This window comes from Polypterus senegalus, chromosome 15 (assembly GCF_016835505.1).
Source record: "Polypterus senegalus isolate Bchr_013 chromosome 15, ASM1683550v1, whole genome shotgun sequence".
Taxonomy (NCBI): Eukaryota; Metazoa; Chordata; class Cladistia; order Polypteriformes; family Polypteridae; genus Polypterus; species Polypterus senegalus.
In genome coordinates, this window is record NC_053168.1 from 45,628,926 (window position 1) to 45,652,174 (window position 23,249).

Consider the following 23,249-nt stretch of genomic DNA (forward strand, 5'->3'; position numbering starts at 1 on the left):
CACAGTTAATTACCGCATCGGAGGCCATGCTCGTTTTTGTAGAGGCTTATTGTTTTATTGATTTTGAATTCAACTTTTTAAATATCTGTTCTTGTTCTTATGATACATTTGGGGCAGTTGATGGATTGTCTTTTCAACAATAGGAACTGTAAGGAAAGGCACCACTGAGTAGTGTCCAACAATATGAAACCTTCTTTGTATACATTTGAGGTTGCCTGAATTGGTCCTGGCTTTCTGAAACCTTGCAATGGAAGACGTGTGTTCAAAAATTGATAAATGATAGTTTTTGGTGTATTCAAATGAATAGCCCCATTTTACACTTTCAGACACAAACATTAGTTTACGAGCCACATTACAGGGCAGTGGTGTAGGTGGTTGGGGGTCTGAATTTTGTGCCATTGTCTGTATAAAGTTTACATTTTCTCCCACAGTTACACCAGTTTCCCACCCACATCTCTAAGATATACATGTCTGTGACAGTGCAGGCCGGCTCCACACTCCCAGTTGCTCTAGGGAGCCTCTTGAACCCGCTACTGCCGATAATGTACCCCAGGGATAAGCCGGCAGATATATACAAACACACATACATAGCAAGTGGTAGGTGCATAAAGGTGCCAAACAGCTTTTATTACAATCCAACAAAACAAAAGTGTCCAAAACAATGCAGTGCTCAAAAGTCCATAATCTTATAGAAGTGAGTGTCTGTGGAGGTTAAAAATCCCAATAAGAGAGCACGTGCTGAGCATCATGGTCGCTCCTGCTCCATAGTCACTCGGTAGGAGTGATCCCTCAGTCCCATCCTGACTGCCAGCCACACGCTCCTTCCTAAGGATCGCCATCTTGACTGCTTGCTTCCTCCCATGTTGCACCGGCTCTCTCTCACTCCTGTCTTTCTCCCTCTTTCCTTTAACTTCCATTCTTTTTCTCTCTCTTTTCTTGTGCCAGCTCCCCCTTATATACCTCCATGAATGCCGAGCCTCAAATGCACACCACAGAAGGCCGATGAAGAAATTGAGCAGGTGTGTCTCACCCCTCCAACCGCTACATGAGCTCACACACCCACAGAGATCGAGCCAGCCATTCAATTATTTATTTATTTTAAAGTTGCCGACTAATTTCCCTGCCGTGGACCTGCTACTCCACAATGTCAAATTAACTTGTGATTTGGAATTTGCCTAGGGTGAGTCGGGTACCTTTGTAAGTGAGCCCTGCAATGCATGGCACTCTACCCAAGATTCGTTCCTGACTATTTGATCTTCAGTTTGGATTAAAATAAAATTTCATAACCACTTTCAGGACACCAGAGACATACAGCAGATGTGGCAGGGAATCAAAACCATCACAGACTATAAGGTCACACTACCTGTCTGCAATGATGATGCCTTCCTCCTAGATGTTCTAAATAACATCTATGCACAGTTTGGTAACCTGAACGAAATACCTATGAGAAAGTCCATCAATTTCCAGGAGGAAAAGGTGCTATGTTTGTTTATAGCTCACAAGAGAAGAACTTTGCTCAGTGTAAACTCAGGCAAAGCTGCTGGACCAGACAACATACCTGACTGAGTGCTCGGAGAATTTGCAAGCCAGCCAACAGTCATCTTTACAGACATCAATATTTTCCTGAGGCAGTCAGCTATCCCCAAGTGCTCCCACCATCATACTCGTGCTAAAAAACTATTGTGTCTTGCATCAATAACTATCATCTACAGTAACAGCACTCACAGTGGTTATCATGAAGAGGCTAGTCTTGGGCGACATGAAAGTCAGACTTCCAGGATTACATGACCTTCTCTATTTTGCCTATCGACCAAATCGTTCCATATCATCTGCTCTTCATCTGGCCCTGTTCCATCTGGACAAAAGACACACTTGTGCTAGAATGCCGTTCATAAACTTCAGTTCAGCATTCAACAACTTCATCCCTCAGAAGCTCATAGGACAATTGTGTCTGCTAGGTGTGGTAAATAATCAGGTTTTGACACACAAAGAGGTTTTAGGCAGCCTCCCGTGTACTTGAGAATTGGCTGTAAATGCGAAAGAAGGTTGAGAAAAATAGTCTTTACCAACAAGAGTCCAAAAACAGAACTTCACAGGTTAGGAAACTTGACGGATTTATAGTTAAACGGCAGGAAGAGGAGGGATCTTGGGATCAGGACAGGAAATGAGGTCATCGGGCTACGACTTCTTTGGAGGTGGAACCGGAAGTTGAGTTTTCTGGGGTGAAACTGGAAATGACACCTTCATGGGAGCCAGGCAGAAATTTCCGCATTTGGTCTGCAGGGAAACAAGAGAAAGGATTAATGCACTCTGCCACCCCCTGGTTTGATCGGGAATGACCTTCTTTTAAGCCCTTAGCTGCCTCCCATGCGCACGTGTGTGACATAGGCTACAGCACTACCCTATGCAACTGGATCCTGGACTTCCTAAAAGAGAGAACTCAGACAGTGTCCATTGGAAACACACACAGTCTCCAGAACCATCACAATGAGCACTGAAGCCCTCCAGGGCTGTGCACTCAGTCCTCTTCTGTTCACTCTACTGACTCACAACTGTACAGTTATGTACAGCTCTAACACCATTATTAACTTTGTTGACGATACAGCGGTAGTAGGTCTCATCAGCAGTGGTGATGAGACACCGTAAAGAATGGACATGCGATGACTAGTGGATAGTGCCAGTGCAATAGTCTGTCTCTTTTCATGGACAAGACAAAAGAGATGATTGATGACTTCAAAAAGGACCATGCTATCCACACTAAACTGCACTTTGAGGGCTCTGTGGTGGAATTGGTCAAGAGCACCAAATTCCTTGGTGTGCACCTGGCAGCTAATCTTACTTGATCAATTAACACCACTTCTATAGCCAAGAAGGCCCAGCAGCATCTCCACTTCCTTTGGGCGCCAGAAGAAGACAAGTCCCCTCATTCTCAACACATCCTACAAGGACACCATCAAGAGTGTTCTGACCAGCCGTATTGCCATCTGGTTTTGGAACCGCAGTATCTCCAACCATATGGTCCTACAATGGATAGAACATACAGCAGAAAAGATCATTGGGACTGCTGTACACTCCATTAAAGACATCTTCATTAAGCACCAACTTTGCAAAGCCTATAGCAATGTGAAGCACCCCTCCCACCCTTCCTGGAGTCTCTTTGTCCCACTTCCACCCTTCATAAGGTACCATAGCAAGGTACCTGAACAAGGTCTTCTAGGTTCTGCAACAGGAACTAACCCTTGGCTGTTGAGACTCTGAACTCTGTGCTGTCTGCTTGCCCTCAGATCTGCTCCTAGTAGTTTATTTTTATGTAGTACATTTGTTACTATGGTGGTTTTCATTACTAGTTTTTGTTGTTATTTATTTATTACTATTTATTTCAATTTATTACCTACTAGCTGAAATACCCAGTGTTGCTCAGGTAGTAAAATAAAGTGTTTTTTTTTTAATTGTTTGAGAAAAATATAATAAAAAAACACAACTTTAAAAATAAAAATAAATTAACAAACAATGAAGACTCACTAATGTGCTTGTCTTGCGGTCTTGTATGTATGTTATCATCCAGTTGACGCTCGGAACCGGCCAACTCTATTTAATTTCAAAAGCAACAGGGGGCGATTGCCTCAAACATAAAGAATGCTGCCAGTCACCTCCATTTCGCCCTCTGGTGGTCGTTCCGAGTGTCAACTGGATGATAGCAAGCATACAAGCACGCAAGATCACCCCATCCAGAAGGGTTTGGGTTAGAGCTGATTTCACCCTACAGTATTTTTAGTCGACCAATGAGAAACATGTGTACCAAGTTTCATGAAAATCTCTCCAGCTGTTTGGAAGTGATGCTGGAAAATACATACACATATTGACTTTTATATATATTGTCACACACGTGCGCATGGGAGGCAGCTAAAGGACTACAGTGAAGGCGGTTCTGAGGCATGCCGGGATGTGGCAGAGTGCACTGACTCTTTTTCTCCCTTTCCTGTAGGCCATTCCCGGGAGATTCTACCTGGCTCTCTTGACGTCACTTCCGGGACCGAGCCAATGGAAGTAGACCTTACCGGCCCCGAACCCTGTGATGTCACATCGAACTCGAACCAATGATTGACGAACATGGGCCCGATCCTTATGGCCTCACTACCTGTCTTCCCCTTTAAAAGCCTACCCTTTTCCCCTTTTCCCTCAGTCTTGGTCTGGACTCAGTTGTATGCACTTCAGTGCTGATTATTGGATAAAAACGACTTTTCCAGCCGGGATACCATGTTATACGGTTGGCTGCCCCAAACCTTTATCTGTTTATGTCTCGTTTTTGTGACAATATATATATACATTACTCATTTATTTACTTATTGTTTATGTATTGTATAGTATTATACTTTACTTCTCTTGCACTTGTCCTTCGTTTATGAATTTATTGCAGTGTGGTCCTGTTATTTTGTACCACAGTAAGCTGCAATACTACTGTACATGGATGGCATGACAATAAAGCCACACCACTTGATTTTGAGAAAGTCACGTTATGTGAGTTTATGTTTGAAGTAATGTTATTGTTATTGTGATCTGTTTAAATTTCTCAGAAACAAGGAGGTGGCATCACCTTTCATAAGTTAACACTGATGTTAACTTTAATCCTGTCATAGCTGTGTGGCAACAGATTGCCTGGCACAGTCGGGACTCCTTCAGTTCATTCTGTTTTGATTTATCCTTGTTTAACTGGATACTCACAGTTCTGCTCATATTATGAAAATTAAAATTATGCTTAAACTTGGCTTCAGTTACTTTAGTTTAGCATGCTTTTGTTCTTGCATCATTATCATTTTGGCCGTCCGCAGCTCATTGTAATAACCAGCTATCTTTTTCTGTCTCCTTGATCACTGTGGTGTCTTTTGTGGCGTCACTTCATGTGACTGTTTCTTTAAGCAAGTTACCCTTCCTGGCCTTGGAACAAGACTTCAGAGTGAATGGCATGCCAAGATCCCATACAATATGCCACACTGTAGCTTATCACAGAATGCCTAGTGAGGCTGAGCAGTCCATTAGTCATGGTGAGGAGGGCGGTAATTTGGCCCTTCCCATTGACCAGGAACCTTAGAAGTTTATTTTCTCTGGTATTTGAATAAACCTGAGTTTTGTTTTCCTCTCCTCCATTGCCAAGTAGCCTTAGCTTACCTTACTTTACGTTAATTTAATTTGCTTACATCATTACCACCGAGGACCTTTTGAGCTTGAGCAACTTTATTTTGTCAATACTTATTCCAAGGCATTGTCTTGTGAGCTCCGGGCCAATGCTGGCAGATCAAGTGAAACATAGAAAGCCACCCTAGACGAGGTACCAGCCCATCGCAGGGTACAATGCTTCACACAGCCACATTCAGTAATACGTGGGCCACTTTAGAGTTGCCAAACAGTCTAGTGCCCAGATTTTCCACACAAACCATACAGGAATGGCCATTTGACCTCTGATTCTCTTGGTGTGCCAGTATGCTGTTTGATTAATTCAAACAACTAACAAAGTACGGTGTGTAGATAAGGAGGTACCGTTTCAGTTCATTTTCTTTTCGTTTAAACAATTTTCAATGTGTTTTCGATTAAAACAGTGCAATTTTAGCACTTAAACTAACAGCAATTTTCTGTTTAAGCAGTACAAATCACAACACCACAAACAGTAGTCCATACTATATGTCAAAGTATAAGTTACTTTTTTTCATTTAAACAAGCTGTGTGATTTTTTTACATTTCAACAAACAGTACAATATTTATTTAAAAAAAAACTTCACTGTAAACTGTAGCCTAAAATAGCAAATACCAAAAAAATAAATGACTCCAACTTATAAATGCTTATAAAAATGTATCCTAAAAGTCATACCTCGGATGCAGAAGGTGAGGTACACGCCAAGAAGGGAGAACATCAACTGAGCAAAAGCACTGAGGTAACTGTGTTTCAGAATGTTCATATTTGAGAATTTGGCAACTGTCTTTTAAAGCAAGGCCTACAAATAGCCTTGTTTAAGTTCCTGGCTTTCCTTTATTATTTGGTTTGAAAGTGAAATTAGTCTAAGCTGCAATAGTAGTTTAGTTAGAAATAATATTCCTCTTCAAAATCACTTCTTTTTAAGTGAGGACAAGAGTGAGACGCCAACTTGCTGCTTATGCTCTGGTCATTAGATCACTTCTTCAGCAGCTACCCAAAAGCCCTGGGAGACGGTCACTATCGTTGGGCAACAGGTTGGACCAGGTGTTAAGGGCAGTGGTGGTGTAAGGGTGCGGGTCCTACTCTGTGCTCCCTCTTTCTACTTGGGAGCCTCTCGAACCCGACACCACTGATAATGTAACCGGATGAACTGGCAAATGGGGACACATCACACTTGTAGCAAGGGTAAGGTGTAAAGTGCGTAAGTGCTTTATTAAAAAAATAAATAAGCAAAACTAAACAGTGTCCAAATAAAGTGCAGTGATTCAAAGTTAATACATTAATAAATAATCCATAAAACTATGTAAATCCAAATGTTTAGAACCAGGCTAAAATGAGACTAAAACCCGGCAACAGTCATTGGTGCAAGTGACCCAAGCACAATTCCTTCCATGTCTCCCAAGCTCACCCAGCTGGTGGAGACTTCAGCAGGCATGGTCCTCTCGCTACGGACCCCCGTCTTGGCTGCCTGCATCAGTGTCTGTCCTCTCGTCCTCCTTCTCACACACACAGTCGTCCCTCAGATTCCAGGAGAGGACACCACCTCGATCATACCCAGTCCTCAACACAATCTGTGGGTATGATCCGTCCCTAGAATGCCGATCCTTTCCTCCATCACGGGACCCTTGACTGCGCTGACCTCTCTCTTCAGCCGTCTGGTTCAATCCTCATTCACTGCCACAATGCCACACTCTCTTTCTGCAAGCCTCTTTTCTTTTACCATTTCTTCTTTTCTGTTTTGTGCCTGCCCGTACTTATACAGCTCCTCCGTGAGCACAACGTGTCAATCACGCCCTGCAGGAAGCTGATGAAGCAACTGAGAACGATCGCACTCTAACATGCAGGTGCGTCTCGCCCCAATTACCTCATCGACTCCCCGCGGCTGTGCAAGTGCATCCACAGAGACTGACCCGGCCAATGGATTATTTACAAACCGGCCATTCTTTCAGAGCCATGGACCCTCTATATCACAGGCATATACTCTTTCCTCAGCCATCCTCGCCAGCAAGGAGTTTGATCCAAAGAGCTCAATTGTGGTCCCATCAGACCAAACACTTCTTTTCCTCATTCTGTCAGAACTCTTTAAATGCCTTTTACTCAACAGTGGCTTCTGTCTAGTCACTCTGCCATAAACACCTGATTGATGGAGTGCTGCTGAAATGGTTATCCCTCTGCCACATCCTCCATCTCAGCAGAGGACTTCTGAAGCTCTGTTAAGAGTGAACATTGAGTTCTTGGTCATCACCCTAAACCAAAGCCCTTCTTGCCTGGTTAATCATTTTGGCCAGATAACGGACTCTAGGAAGAATCCTGGTGGTTCCAAACTTCTTCCATTTCACACTTCTTGAGCACACTGTGTCCCTGGGAACTCTCATAGCTTTAGAAATGGCTTTATCCCCTTACCCAGATTTATACCTCACCACAATTTGATTGCAGAGGTCAAAAGAGAGTTTCTTGGGCTTCATGGCTTGGTTTTTGTCTTAACATGGAGTGGGAATTGTGGGACCTGACATACACAGGTGTGTGCTCTTCTAAACGATCGCCACTCAATTCAGCTTGCCATAAGTGAACTCCATCCTAGTTCAAGACAAATTTCAAGGAGAATCAAAGCAAAGAGGAAGTCTGAAAATTCACTGAAGGATGTTGGCTCACTACAGAAATGAAAACATCATGACTCAATACGCAGAAAGGTTTACAGTGGGGAGGAACAAGTATAACTCGATCTGGACGACCATAAACATCACAAGCCCACATTCACATAACAAATACCATCATAAGAGAAGACCAAAGGATTACACTGTCCACTGTTGCTGCACATTAAATATCAGCTATGGAACTGCATAGGTCATAGTGTATGATGACTTAGGGTACCGTAAAGTGTGTGCAACATGGGTACCCAAACAGATTACAACTCAAGCACAAGCCAGCATCCTTTAGTGAATTTCAGCAGGTTTCACTCCCTCTGTCCACAGAAACCTCACTACGGTGCATAGTTCAGGAATGGTGCAGTCCCACAGCAGTGTGTCCATGTTCATTTGACTTTGCCTTCAACTAGACTGTGCATGTTTGAACTACACACGAGAAATCATGAACATGTTGTATTGTGTCAACTTCTATCCATTGATTTTACCACATAATGTTCCAAATTACTTTAGGTGGCAGCAGCACAATGCATAAAATTTTGCAGATACAGGTCAGGAGATTCACATCAAATCTCAGAATGGGAAATGTGATTTCAGTAATTTGTAAAAAAATGTGATCTCAGTAATTTCAATCATGGCATCATTGTTGGTGCCGGGTTAAGTATTTGTAAAATTGCTGATCTCCTGGGATTTTCAAGCACAGTCTCTAAAGTCCACTCAATATTTTGTGAAAAACAACAAACATCCAATGAGCAGCAGTTCTGTGGATGGAAATATCTTGTTGATGACAGAGGGGTCAATGGTGAATGGCCAGGCTGGTTTGACCTGACAGAAAGGCTAAAGTAACTCAGATAACCACTCTGTACAACTGTGGTGAGCAGAAAAACATCTCAGAATGCACAACACCTGGATCCTTGAGGTGGATAATCTACAGTAGTGTAAGATCACGTTGTAGTCCACTCCTGTCAGCCAAGAACAGAAATCTCAGGCTGCAGTGGGCACAGGCTCACCAAAACTGGACAGTTGAAGACTGAATAAACGTAGCCTGGTGTGATAAATCTTAACTTCTGCTGAAGGACATAGATGGTAGGATCAGAATTTGGTGTTAACAGCATGAATCCATGTACCCAACCTGCCCTGTGTCAACAGTCCAGGCTGTGTTTATTTGGCACCCATCAGTCATTATTTGAGTACTGTTGCTGACCATTTGCTTCCCTTCATGGCAATAGTTTATTGTTCTCGTAAGACTATTCCCACCATGTCATAAAGCAGAAATCATCTCAAACTGGTTTCATGAACTTGATCATGAGTTCAGTGTTCTTTAATAGCCTTCCCAATCACCGGATCTGAGACCAATAGAACACCTTTGGGATGTGGATGAACAGGATGAACTGGTAGAAATCTGTAGAAATTGCTTGATGCAGTGATGTCAACATGGACCTCAGCATGTCAAAGGAATGTTTTCACCAACTTGTGGAATCCATGCCACGAAGAACTGGGGCAGTTTTGAGAGGAAAGAAGACCCCATCCCAGTATTAGCATAGTGGTCTTAATAATTTTCCTGATGAGTGTACATCTCTAGTGCATGTAGTCTCAGGTACAGGCCAGTTAAACTTCTGTACTGTTCCAGCTAGTTTATGGGAAGATATCCAAAAACAAAATTGACCGACTTTGTTTTTGCATATTTACAGCTGTTTTTTTTGTATAAATTAGGATCAGATGTGTTATGCCAGTTATGAATACTTAAAGTAGCTCGGCTGGACCACTTGCCTGCGTTTTTAATTCCAAGCATCCTGTTGGTATTGTCTGTTCTCACAGTAGATTGTGAGCAATCACGAAGATGCTGTTAAACACATGACGGGAGATGTGCATGTTTTCAAGAAACTTGCACAAGAACAGTTTTCTAGAATACCAAACTATGAGTATCAAAAACAAAATCCAGAGGTCTAAAACGTAAGCAAAATCAAAAGAAGACAGTTTGGAGAATCTAAGTGAACAGAATTGGTGAGGGTGTTGGGACAGTTCTTCTAATGGTCTAAAGAACTGTCAGGAGCCATTACTATAACTACAAGGATATCACCAGAACCAAGACCCTAAGATCATGAACCAAATCAAGCTGTGTTAATCAGAACACCTAACATTATGAGCTAAAGACATATACTGTTTCAGTTTCAAATGTTTAAGCTTGGACAGGGAGCTGCAGTAATGTTTTTTAGATAGATAGATAGATAGATAGATAGATAGATAGATAGATAGATAGATAGATAGATAGATAGATAGATAGATAGATAGATAGATAGATAGATAGATAGATAGATAGATAGATACTTTATTAATCCCAAGGGGAAATTCACAATTCACTGTGGAGTGTTCATGATGTGACACGTAGTACTTCTGGGGGCATTCCTTAGTATCAGTGCAGTACTAGCAACTCGCCAAAAAAATGCTGAGATTCTAAAATGGCAGGGTGACATGCTTAAAATGAAATAACAACAATATGAACATTTTCTTAAGGTAAAGAATTAATCCACAACATATACTGTATATGGTCATGTTTCTTAAAATAAACTTTTAAAAATATCCGCAGCAAATGTAAGGAAAAAAAATGATGTAAGACAAAACGTTTGTTTTCAATGAGGTCTACCAATTATATGGTGTGACAGGCGGCCAGCATCATTTCCTGGCTGGGACACCTCCTTAATGGAATGGCAGGGGAACATGGCTTATGAAGGGTGTTATGTCCCCCAAGCTGCTATTTGGACCTTGGATTCCCACAGGGCTGTATGAGAATTGGATTTTGTCAGCTCTGTTGGGTTCTGGGGGTGCTACAGGAACTGCTGAGGGCTCCCGCCTTACCTGGAAGTGCTCACGGGCCACATTTATGTGACAACGGACGTACTCCCGGGATTTGGAATATAAGGAGCCGCCTGCCGTCATTTGGAACACCAGAGTCAGGAGGTAGAGGACAATGCTTCCTTGAGTAGGAGTGGAGGCAGAAAGAGACTGGAGAGAGAGAGAAGAGACCAAGTGCTGTGCTTATTAACTGTACTTGTGCTTTATACTGTGCTGCAGGTGGGAAACTTAAAGGAAAGTGTTTCCCACGCTTTAATAAAGCCTTGTGTGTGGATGGCCTTGTGCCTGTTGTGCATGGTGTTGGGGAGCTGAAGCGCCCCCGGTGGTCACAACAGCCAATGTCCCAGCAACAAAAAGAAGTATATTCTTAAAAAGCAGACAAGAGGAAAGAATGATGCTGAATGTGACCGTAACCAGAGATTCCGCCGTCAGGAATCCGGTGCTTACTTGCACAGATTGGTGAAAAGCAGACATCTCTTTGATTTCTAAAATCTGCTCTACTAGATTCAGGGTTTACTTTCTCAGGTCAACTTTCCATTTTAGGAATCCCACAGAATCTAAATATTAAGCCAAAGTAAACCCCACAGCTGGTCACATAGCTTTTCTAAATATATCTGAAAAGTCAGTACAGCTGTCTTTAAACACCCCATTATGTCTAGCAAAATAACAGAGACCAAGCACTAATTTGTACTTTCATTGTTCAGTTTTCAAGGTTCAGGAGAATGTACAGCCCTGACATAATGAGTATATATCACTAATCGCTGTGGGTTTTCCAAATTGCAGTTACGGGACAGTGAAACTGTTGCAAATTATATTAGTATCATAAGAAAATGTTTTGGGTGCCATTCACAGCACATAAGTAAGACATCTTAAAAGAGAAACAGTGGGGACTCGTTTTCGATTTCCCTTTGTTGCTTTTTCTAGCCTCCTCCTTGAACCGTCACCTTATCGTGGTGGAGGGGTTTGCGTGTCCCAATGATCCTAGGAGCTATGTTGTCCGGGGCTTTATGCCCCTGGTAGGACCACCCAAAGCAAACTGGTCCTAGGTGAGGGTTGAGACAAAAGCGGTTCAACAAACCTCAATGATGGCGAAACCTTTGGGCGACGTTTTCCCTTGCCGGACCTGGTCACGGGCCCCTCTGGAGCCAGGCCTGGAGGTGGGACTGCGATGGCGGCGCCTGGTGGCAGCCTGCACCCATGGTGCCCGGCCGGGCACAGTCCGAAGAGGTAACGTGGGTCCTCCTCCCCATGGGCTCACCACCTATAGGTGGGGCCAAGGAGGTCGGGTGCAGTGTGAGTTGGGTGGTGGCCGAAGGCGAGGACATGGCGGTCTGATCCTCGGCTACAGAAACTGGCTCTTGGGACGTGGAATGTCACCTCTCTGAAGGGGAAGGAGCCTGAGGTAGTGCGCGAGGTCGAGAGGCTCCGGCTAGATATAGTCGGACTCACCTCAACGCACAGCTTGGACTCTGGAACCAATCTTCTTGAGAGGGGCTGGACTCTCTACCACTCTGGAGTTGCCCCCGGTGAGAGGCGCCGAGCAGGTGTGGGCATACTTATTGCCCCGACTCGGAGCCTGTGCATTGGCGTTTACCCGGTGGGCGAGGGTGGCCTCCCCGCCGCCGGGTGGGGGAAGGGTCCTGACTGTTGTTTGTCGCGTATCGCCCGAACAGCAGTTTGGAGTATCCACCCTTTTTGGAGTCTCTGGAGGGGTTGCTAGAGGGCATACCTTCTGGGGATTCCCTCGTTTTGCTGGGAGACTTCAATGCTCACGTGGGCAATGACAGTGAGACCTGGAAGGGCGTGATTGGGAGGAATGCCCCCCCCGATCTGAACCCGAGCGGTGTTTTGTTAGCAGTGCAGTGCAGTGTCAACACCGTATATGGTGGGGATGGTGCGCTGCTGACCTCGACTCGGGACGTTGTGGGTCGGGGGGAGGAGTACTTCGAAGACCTCCTCAATCCCACTAACATGCCTTCCAATGAGGAAGCAGAGCCTGGGGACTCTGAGGTGGGCTCTCCCATCTCTGGGACTGAAGTCACTGAGGTGGTCAAAAAACTCCTTGGTGGCAGGGCCCCGGGGTGGATGAGATACGCCGGAGTTCCTTAAGGCTCTGGATGTTGTAGGACTGTCTTGGTTGACACGTCTCTGCAACATCGCATGGACATCGGGGACAGTGCCTCTGGATTGGCAGACCCGGGGTGGTGGTCCCCCTCTTTAAAAGGGGGGACCGGAGGGTGTGTTCCAACTATAGAGGGATCACACTCCTCAGCCTCCCTGGAAAAGTCTATTCGGGGTTCTGGAGAGGAGGGTCCGTCGGATAGTCGAACCTCAGATTCAGGAGGAACAGTGTGGTTTTCATCCTGGTCGCGGAACAGTGGACCAGCTCTTCACCCTTAGCAGAGTCCTGGAGGGTGCATGGGAGTTTGCCCAACCGGTCTACATGTGTTTTGTGGACTTGGAAAAGGCATTCGACCGTGTCCCTCGGGGAATCCTGTGGGGGGTGCTCCGGGAGTATGGGGTACCGGACCCCCTAATAAGAGCTGTTCGGTCTCTGCACAACCGGTGTCAGAGCTTGGTCCGCATTGCCGGCAGTAAGTCGAGCCCGTTTCCAGTGAGAGTTGGACTCCGCCAGGGCTGCCCTTTGTCACTTTGTAACTTTTATGGACAGAATTTCTAGGCCAGCCAGGGTGTTGAAGGGGTCCGGTTTGGTGGACTCAGGATTGGGTCACTGCTTTTTGCAGATGATGTTGTCCTGTTTGCTTCATCAGGCCGTGATCTTCAGCTCTCTCTGGATCGGTTCGCAGCTGAGTGTGAAGCGGCTGGGATGAGAATCAGCACCTCCAAATCCGAGAGCATGGTCCTCAGCCGGAAAAGGGTGGAGTGCCCTCTCAGGGTTGGAGGAGAGATCCTGCCCCAAGTGGAGGAGTTGAAGTATCTCGGGGGTCTTGTTCACGAGTGAGGGAAGAATGGAGCGTGAGATCGACAGGCGGATCGGTGCGGCATCCGCAGTGATGCGGGCTGTGCATCGGTCTGTCGTGGTGAAAAAGGAGCTGAGCCGTAAGGCAAAGCTCTCAATTTACCAGTCGATCTACGCTCCTACCCTCACCTATGGTCATGACCTATGGGTAGTGACTGAAAGAACGAGATCGCGAATACAAGCGGCTGAAATGAGTTTCCTCCGCAGGGTGTCTGGGCTTTCCCTTAAAGATAGGGTGAGAAGCTCAGTCATCTGGGAGGGGCTCAGAGTAGAGCCGCTGCTCCTCCGCATCGAGAGGAGTCAGATGAGGTGGCTCGGGATTCTGATCAGGATGCCTCCTGGACGCCTCCCTGGTGAGGTGTTCCGGGCACGTCCAACCGGGAGGAGGCCCCGGGGAAGACCCAGGACACGCTGGAGGGACTATGTCTCCCGGCTGGCCTGGGAAACCCATGGGATTCTCCCAGAAGAGCTGGAAGAAGTGGCGGGGAGAGGAAGTCTGGGCCTCTCTGCTTAAGCTGCTACCCCCGCGACCCGACCTCGGATAAGCGGAAGAGGATGGATGGATGGATGGATGGCTTTTTCTAGCGGATGAGAAAATAAATGGAGGTTTAGACTCTGATTTTTGTCTTGTCCACCCTCCTGGTCCTTGTATATCCTTTTTACTTTGCCAGAACACCATCTTAAGCAGAACACTTGACTGCAACAAGAGAGGAAAAACATTTTTAAAAACACAATTTGGAGAAAATCTGTGACCTCAGTGTTTTTGCAATGCATACATTTCTCAGCCTGGTTTTACGAAACTGGTTTCTTTATCAAAGCAATTGGAGGATAACAGGTAACAAGATGGACGTGGTTAAGATTTTGAGAGGAATTAACAAGCTAGATGTCAGCCATTGCATTAAATTCTGTAATTTAACATCAGGTTGGGGAATACGCACTGGTACAGCACGTTGCCGCACCCACCACACGACAAAACAGCTCAGGATTCCGGTTGGCAACCCCCCAGGCAGACATGCGGTCCAGTCCCACCCTCCAGAAATGAGCCTCTATCTGCCACAGCCAGCACACGGAAAATGTTTAAGGGTGAACTCCACAGAAACATCATGAAATATTTTTTAAGTGGCTCCAATGGAATATGTTACCAATTAGGGCATTTGATAATAATACATTAGAGAAAGTTAAAAAAACAGAACATAAACTTGTTTTCTAGTTGTGTTACATGAAAGAAAAGACAACTGAACTACATTGCTTTCATCACTTGAGATAATAAGTGCAATTATAAAGCAGTGAAATGAAGGACTTTGGGGTGTGGCCAGCACTGTGTATGCAAATGAGGAGCTCAAAAGGCTAACCGAAACGCATTCTATGTTGAGAAGATGGGCGGGAGTGCAGAGGTGAGGTGCAGCTGTAGATAATAATAATAATACTGTAATGAGATCTGATGAATGACCCACTCTATTCACTCACTCATTTTTCAAACACAAGGGCCTGGAGTGTATTTATGTCCCATTAGCCACAAGCCAGAAGGTAACTATTGATGAGATGCCATTCCATGACAGGGCACCCTATTGTAGGTACCCACTTTCTGTCATACAGGACCAATTAAGACATGACAGTCAAAGATGATTGGTCAGAAGTAAACATGGACTCTTTGTTAAAATAAAAGTTGGCACTTAAAGAAGTGATAAAATTTGCATAAAAACTGGAATGGTCTATTATGCAAATGTTTAAATATGAAAAGCTCAAAACAGTCGCTTTGTGAATTCATGAGTACAAAAATAGCTGATCACTGGATAGGCAGGAATGAATAATGTGGGCCTCCCAACACTTGTATTGTTCCTCTATCCAACCATTGATCCACAGGTTACAGCACATCAATGCTGTCACGACACATTTGAATAACTAAGATTGACAGGAGCTGAATCGCTAACCATCATGAGGCTGGACTGTCATGCTGGCATATCATGGCACATTTTGGCACTATAGACTTAACAGTAGGATGATGTTGGTAATGGACTTTATAAGATGGCTCTTGTAATCATTAGAAAAGATCCAGAAGGCGCCTCAACCTGCTTCTATTAGGTGACGAGAATTGTACTGAATTTATATCCAAACAAATCAAATTCTTTCTAGAGACAAATACATCCCCCAAGATCTCTGCAGGAATACTCTGGGAAACTCTTAAGGCCTTCTTAAGAGGACAGATTATCTCATATCTTTTCCACAGAAATAAATCCGAGGCCAAGAAAGTAGCAGAGATAAAAGCGAAATTACTAAAATAGATGAAGAACATGCCAGACTACCAAGCGAGACTCTACATAGGAGAAGGCAGGCTTTACATTCGGAATTAAACCTTGTGACAACTAAAGAAACTGAACAACTAATCTACAAATCCAGACATCATTATTATGAACATGGGGAGAAAGCTAATAAGCTTTTAGCTCAACAAATTCACAAGCAAGAAGTGCGCAATGCAATCTCGGTTATCACTAGCACGAACGGAGATAAAATCGTTGAACACAAAAATATAATGCACACTTTCAGAGACTACTATAAATCCCTATATACTACTGAGTTTAAGGAAGACAATACAATCTAATGCATTTCTGGATACATTACAGATACCACAAATAGACGCTTTTAGTGTGGAGGAACTTGATAAACCTCTGGCATTATCAGAATTACTAGATGCTATAAAGTCACTCCAAGGTGGGAAAGCAGCAGGCCCTGATGGCTACCCTGCAGAATTTTACAAGAAATTCTCCTCTCAGCTAGCTCCCCTCCTATTACAACATTTACAGAAGCCAGAGATAACCAATCTCTTCCACAAACCTTTACCAAGCACTAATCACTGTCTTTCCAAAACAAAATAAGGACTTATTACAATGTGCATCATACAGACCAATTTCACTTCTGAATAACAATACTCTCTAAAATCTTAGCTAGAAGGATGGAGAAAGTGCTCCCTCGTAATATCACAAGACCAAACTGGATTTATTAGGGGCCGACACTTATCTTCAAATCTTGACGCCTGTTTAATGTAATATACTCACCAACTAAATCAAACACCCCAGAAATATTATTATCATTGGATGCAGAAAAAGCATTCGACATGATTGAATGGAAATACCTTTTACTACATTGGAGAAGTTTGGGTTTGGCCCAACATTTGTGCATGGATTAAATTACTGTATACTAACCCAGAAGCTTCAGTTTGCATCAACAACATTTGCTCAGACTACTTTAAACTAGAACGTGGCACTAGACAAGGATGCCCTTGTCACGCTGCTACTTTGCATTGCCATTGAACCACTGGCAATACATTGTCGAAATACTGATCAGATAAAGGGGATTAGCAGAGAAGGACTGGAACAGAAAATCTCATTATATGCAGATGACATGGTACTGTATATATGGACCCAGAAAATTCTGTGCCTGCAGTCTTAGCAGCACTCACAGAATTTCAAAAGATCTCTGGTCTCAGAATTAATCTGAATAAAAGTGTACTCTTTCCAGTGAATTCTCAAGCATATAATATTAGATTAGACACCCTACCTTTTATCATTGCAGAACAGTTTAAATACCTCGGGGTAAACATCACAAGTAAACATAAAGCTCTTTATCAACAAAATTTAGTCGTCTGCATGGAAAAAATTAAACAAGACTTGCATAGATGGTCAACCCTTCATCTCACACTAGCTGGAAGAATTAACACTGTTAAGATGAATATTCTTCCTAAGCTCCTTTTTTTATTTCAAAACATCCCAATATACATTAATAAATCATTCTTTAAGCAATTAGATTCAACAATAACCTCATTTATTTGGAATTCAAAACATCCACGCATCAAAAGAGCGACCCTACAAAGACAAAAGGCAGAAGGCGGCATGGCTCTACCTAACTTCCAGTTTTATTACTGGGCAGCAAATATACAGGCGATAAGAACCTGGACACAAATAGAAGAACATACACAGGCTTGGACCGCAATAGAAGTAAAATCCTGCAGTACTTCTTTGTATTCCTTGCTCTGTGCTCCAATAAACACACGTTATCGGCAATACACTAATAACCCAATTGTGCTCCACTCACTTAGAATCTGGAACCAATGTAGAAAGCATTTTAAGACGGAGAAGCTTCTTTCTGTGGCACCTCTGCAAGAGAACCACCTCTTTCAACCTTCACAAACATATGCAGTTTTTAATATCTGGAAAAATTTGGAATTAACTTGCTTAGAGATCTTTATATAGACAACGTCTTTGCATCCTATGAACAATTACATTCCAAATTTAACATTCCAGCTACACATTTCTTTCACTATCTTCAAATCAGGAACTTTGTTAAACAGAACCTTCCAGATTTTCCTCATCTTGCACCCTCATCCATGCTGGAAAAATATTGCTCAATCTCAAGGACTTAGACTCCATCTCTACAATATATAAAATCATTTTACAATCCCTCCTTTCAAAGATCCAAGAGGACACTGGGAAAAAGATCTCTCAATTAATATATCAGAAAAGGAGTGGAAAGTAGCAATGCAGAGAATTCACTCGAGCTCCATATGCGCAAAGCATACAATTATACAAATCAAAATTATATATCGAGCACATCTGTCTCGACTAAAACTCTCAAAATGTTCCCAGGGCATGATCCAACCTGCGAACGTTGCAGCCAAGTCCCAGCCTCACTGGGTCACATGTTCTGGGCCTGCACCAAATTAACATTATTCTGGACAAAATTTTTAATTACCTTCAGACAGCCTTGGACTCACAATCCCTCCTAACCCATTAACAGCTGTGTTTGGGGGTCTTCCAGATGGGCTTAAAGTGGAGAAAGACAAACAAATTGTGATTGCATTCACTACACTTTTGCACGCAGACTTATTCTGATAAACTGGAAGAACCCAAACTCTCCTCTTTAAGTCAGTGGGAAACTGATGTGTTATATTATTTGAAATTGGAAAAATCAAATACTCAGTTAGAGGATCTGTACAGACCTTTTTCAAAACATGGCAGGATCTAATCAGTAATATTTTAAAATAAGTTCATAAAGCACAGAGAATTTATTAATTTAGGTATGTTTACAAGCCTTAAATTTTACGCCGTTTGGCTTGCTCTCTCTCTCAGGGATGGGGATCGACCTGTTCTTAACTTAATTTTTCTTTTTGTAAAAACTTGATTGCTTTGTATGGATTATAATAAAATTAATAAAATAAAAAAAAAAAGAAAAGAAAAGATCCAGAAGGCCCAAAGAAACACCACCATTGGAGGATCATAGATCATGCAGCAGACCATCACACAGTCTAGAGGTATGAGGTTGCAGAAATGTGATGACCCCCACAAAGTGCCTCAGACAATTCACTGTTCACACCATCACTTACGGTGGCTCCTACTTAGCACCAACAGCCTGGTGTTGAGCAACCTCAAATACCAGGGACTGATTTTGGGTTATCTTCAGTAAATTAGTTGCACTTCTCTCTTATTCAACAACTGACCTTCCTTCCTTCTATTGCTTCTATGGGGCAGTTTACCATATAACAGGAAATCAAGGAGATTCCACTATTTATCATTCAACACAGTATTGAGACACTTGGCCGCCTTGTCCAAGGAAGAAGTACATCATTTTCTGGCCAGCCATATCCTCAAACCTGTACTCAGAATACAGATACAGTGCTTATAAAAAGTATTCACCCCTTGAAAATTCACATTTTATTATTGTACCAAATTGAATCAAAGTGGATTTAATTTGGCTTGTTGATATTGTTCAGCAGAAAAAGATTCTTTAATATCAAGATGAAAGTGATCTCTCCAGATTGATCTAAATATTAAAAACTAGTCATCGCCCGCCGCTTCGCCTGTGTAGTAGGGAAACAGGATACACTTTAAAAATCAATAAACAAACAGGTATCGCAAGCAAAGCAGAGGCAAGGTACGCTCCAAAATGTGGCGAGAGATGGAACCAATTTGAACAGAGGCTGGCTTATGGGTGAGGAGGGCCCTGCCTGGCTCCCTACTCCTGACGTCACGCATCCCCCTCCACTCGGCCCGCAGCCTCTATCTCAGATTAGCGTGATGATATCACTCCTGCAAGCGAACTATGATTCTTAGTGTGATGAGAGAAATTGTAAAGTCAATCGGAATATTCAAGCAAATTCCAGAAAAAACCTGATCTAAAACCTTCAAGTAGTTCTCTTGTTCGCTAGCTAAGCTAAGCTCGGCCCGCCACATGTCTCTCGGATTTGTGCAAATAAATCGTTACGGCAAGCAAACTATGATACCTAGCGTGATGACAGAAGTTGCAAAATCAACTGAAATGTTGAAGCAAATCATAGAAAAAACCCAAAAGAAATCTATTAAGTAGTTTTCTTGTGAAAAGTGGACAGACATTGGAATGTATATATATTTTATATATTTATATTCCCACTCTTACCTTTTTTTGTTGTTATTCTTTTCCTTTTCGTCTCCTCCTGGATTTGAACCTGTACAATGAGATTACATGATTTATTGACACTCACATGCACTTACTGTACCACTACACCATCTGAATTGGTGTTGCAAACTCAAATGATTTTTCAGGTTTTCTACACATCACTCACTGTACTGTACTGTACATTTCAGTATAAGCACACTGTACATCAATGAACACATTCCATTTCACACATTTCCATTTTTCTATAACCCAGGATCACACCTAAACCTGATTACATTCTAAATGTTAATATATACCTCAATATTTTACTTTGTCTCTTGGCATATTTTTTCCAAACAAACTCCTTTTAAATGCACATGCAAGAATAGTAGGCAATGCCTGATAACAAAGAACAATACAAATTTACTACAGAAATTGATAGAAACTTTAAAAACAAAACAGAAGATACATACATCATACCCAGGAACTGAACCCACAACTTCTCCTTTAAGGGCAGATATGCTAACCACTACACCACCACTTCTTGTTATTTTTTTGAAAAAATATCACACCTTTCTATTCCTTCAGAGTTACACACTGGGCAAAGTAAAATTATACCAGTTTGTAAAGTTATTCCACATCTGAGGTCCACTTCTACATTGATCTTCCACCTCAATCCTTTCATCAGTATAATGTACAGTATCAACTGAGAATAACCTACTGACAAGGTTTGGATGTAGCATAGTGGATAACATACATGTCCATCAACCAAGGGGCCTCAGTTCAATTCCCATTTACAACCTTAAATGTTTGCTTTAAGAAAATTAAAATTATATACAGTGGTGTGAAAAGCTATTTGCCCCCTTCCTGATTTCTTATTCTTTTGCATGTTTGTCACACAAAATGTTTCTGATCATCAAACACATTTAACCATTAGTCAAATATAACACAAGTAAACACAAAATGCAGTTTTTAAATGATGGTTTTATTATTTAGGGAGAAAAAATCCAAACCTACATGGCCCTGTGTGAAAAGTAATTGCCCCCTTGTTAAAAAATAACCTAACTGTGGTGTATCACACCTGAGTTCAATTTCTGTAGCCACCCCCAGGCCTGATTACTGCCACACCTGTTTCAATCAAGAAATCACTTAAATAGGAGCTGCCTGACACAGAGAAGTAGACCAAAAGCACCTCAAAAGCTAGACATCATGCCAAGATCCAAAGAAATTCAGGAACAAATGAGAACAGAAGTAATTGAGATCTATCAGTCTGGTAAAGGTTATAAAGCCATTTCTAAAGCTTTGGGACTCCAGCGAACCACAGTGAGAGCCATTATCCACAAATGGCAAAAACATGGAACAGTGGTGAACCTTCCCAGGAGTGGCCGGCCGACCAAAATTACCACAAGAGCGCAGAGACGACTCATCCAAGAGGTCACAAAAGACCCCAGGACAACGTCTAAAGAACTGCAGGCCTCACTTGCCTCAATTAAGGTCAGTGTTAAGAAAGAGACTGGGCAAAAACGGCCTGCATGGCAGATTTCCAAGACGCAAACCACTGTTAAGCAAAAAGAACATTACGGCTCATCTCAATTTTGCTAAGAAACATCTCAATGATTGTCAAGACTTTTGGGAAAATACCTTGTGGACTGATGAGACAAAAGTTGAACTTTTTGGAAGGCAAATGTCCCGTTACATCTGGCGTAAAAGGAACACAGCATTTCAGAAAAGAACATCATACCAACAGTAAAATATGGTGGTGGTAGTGTGATGGTCTGGGGTTGTTTTGCTGCTTCAGGACCTGGAAGGCTTGCTATGATAGATGGAACCATGAATTCTACTGTCTACCAAAAAATCCTGAAGGAGAATGTCGGGCCATCTGTTCGTCAACTCAAGCTGAAGCGATCTTGGGTGCTGCAACAGGACAATGACCCAAAACACACCAGCAAATCCACCTCTGAATGGCTGAAGAAAAACAAAATGAAGACTTTGGAGTGGCCTAGTCAAATTCCTGTCCTGAATCCAATTGAGATGCTATGGCATGACCTTAAAAAGGCGGTTCATGCTAGAAAACCCTCAAATAAAGCTGAATTACAACAATTCTGCAAACATGAGTGGGCCAAAATTCCTCCAGAGCGCTGTAAAAGACTCATTGCAAGTTATCGCAAACGCTTGATTGCAGTTATTGCTGCTAAGGGTGGCCCAACCAGTTATTAGGTTCAGGGGGCAATTACTTTTTCACACAGGGCCATGTAGGTTTGGATTTTTTTTCACCCTAAATAATAAAAACATCATTTAAAAACTGCATTTTGTGTTTACTTGTGTTATATTTGACTAATGGTTAAATGTGTTTGATGATCAGAAACATTTTGTGTGACAAACATGCAAAAGAATAAGAAATCAGGAAGGGGGCAAATAGTTTTTCACACCACTGTATATGTGTCAATATTGTACGCTGCTGCTCGTCGGATTTTCAATGATGCACACTTTGCTGCATATGCTTTACTTGAGTCAACAACAAAGCGATTCTAATTATTTCACTAAAAACTTGAATATTCAACATTTATAACTAAGCTCTTGCTATTCAAAGTGAGAGGCTACAAAAACACATTCTCTGTAACTTCTCTCACTAACAGGTCTATAACTAAAAACCTCTTGAGCTAACAGAAGATGGAAGACAGTAGTCACCACACAGGGTCTATTAAATTCATGTCATTTACTGTACACGCAAACCATCACATGAATAGCTTGTCCTAAACATCAACTACACACTGATAGGATAATTGATAAACACTGCAATCCATTTTGCCATTTCAGTGTGCAGTGGCATTGTTGGCCGGTACCATACTTACTAGTGCAATCTGTCAGTCAGGAGCAAAGACAGGCTGTCTCTCCCTCTTTCGGGGTCTTTTTGTAATTCTGAAAATAAACACATTTACTCATCTTATTGTATTTCAAGTGAAATGTGCCATATCTCGATCTGCTTTTACCTTAAGTTTTGCTCTCCCGTTACTTTACCCGTTTTAATTTTCAAAACAATACATTATATTAACCAATGTGAAATGTGACACATGGGGTCACATACGTTGACCTGCTTCTCTCATGTTCAGGTCATGGTTGATGACATGGTCAGCCAGTGCTGTCTGTATCTCCTTCAAAGAGCCCTTCCTCTTGCTCTGTC

The 23,249-nt window shown here is 42.6% G+C and overlaps 1 long non-coding RNA gene across 1 annotated transcript; it reads right to left on the minus strand.

The window, feature by feature from the left end:
- Positions 1-619: 619 nt before the first annotated feature.
- On the minus strand, positions 620-22,991 carry LOC120515907. The gene is made up of 3 exons (XR_005630729.1): positions 22,921-22,991; positions 20,090-20,138; positions 620-2,277 (listed from the first exon to the last, which is right to left on the minus strand). It is a non-coding gene; the product is annotated as an uncharacterized LOC120515907 (long non-coding RNA).
- Between the last annotated feature and the right edge of the window lie 258 nt (positions 22,992-23,249).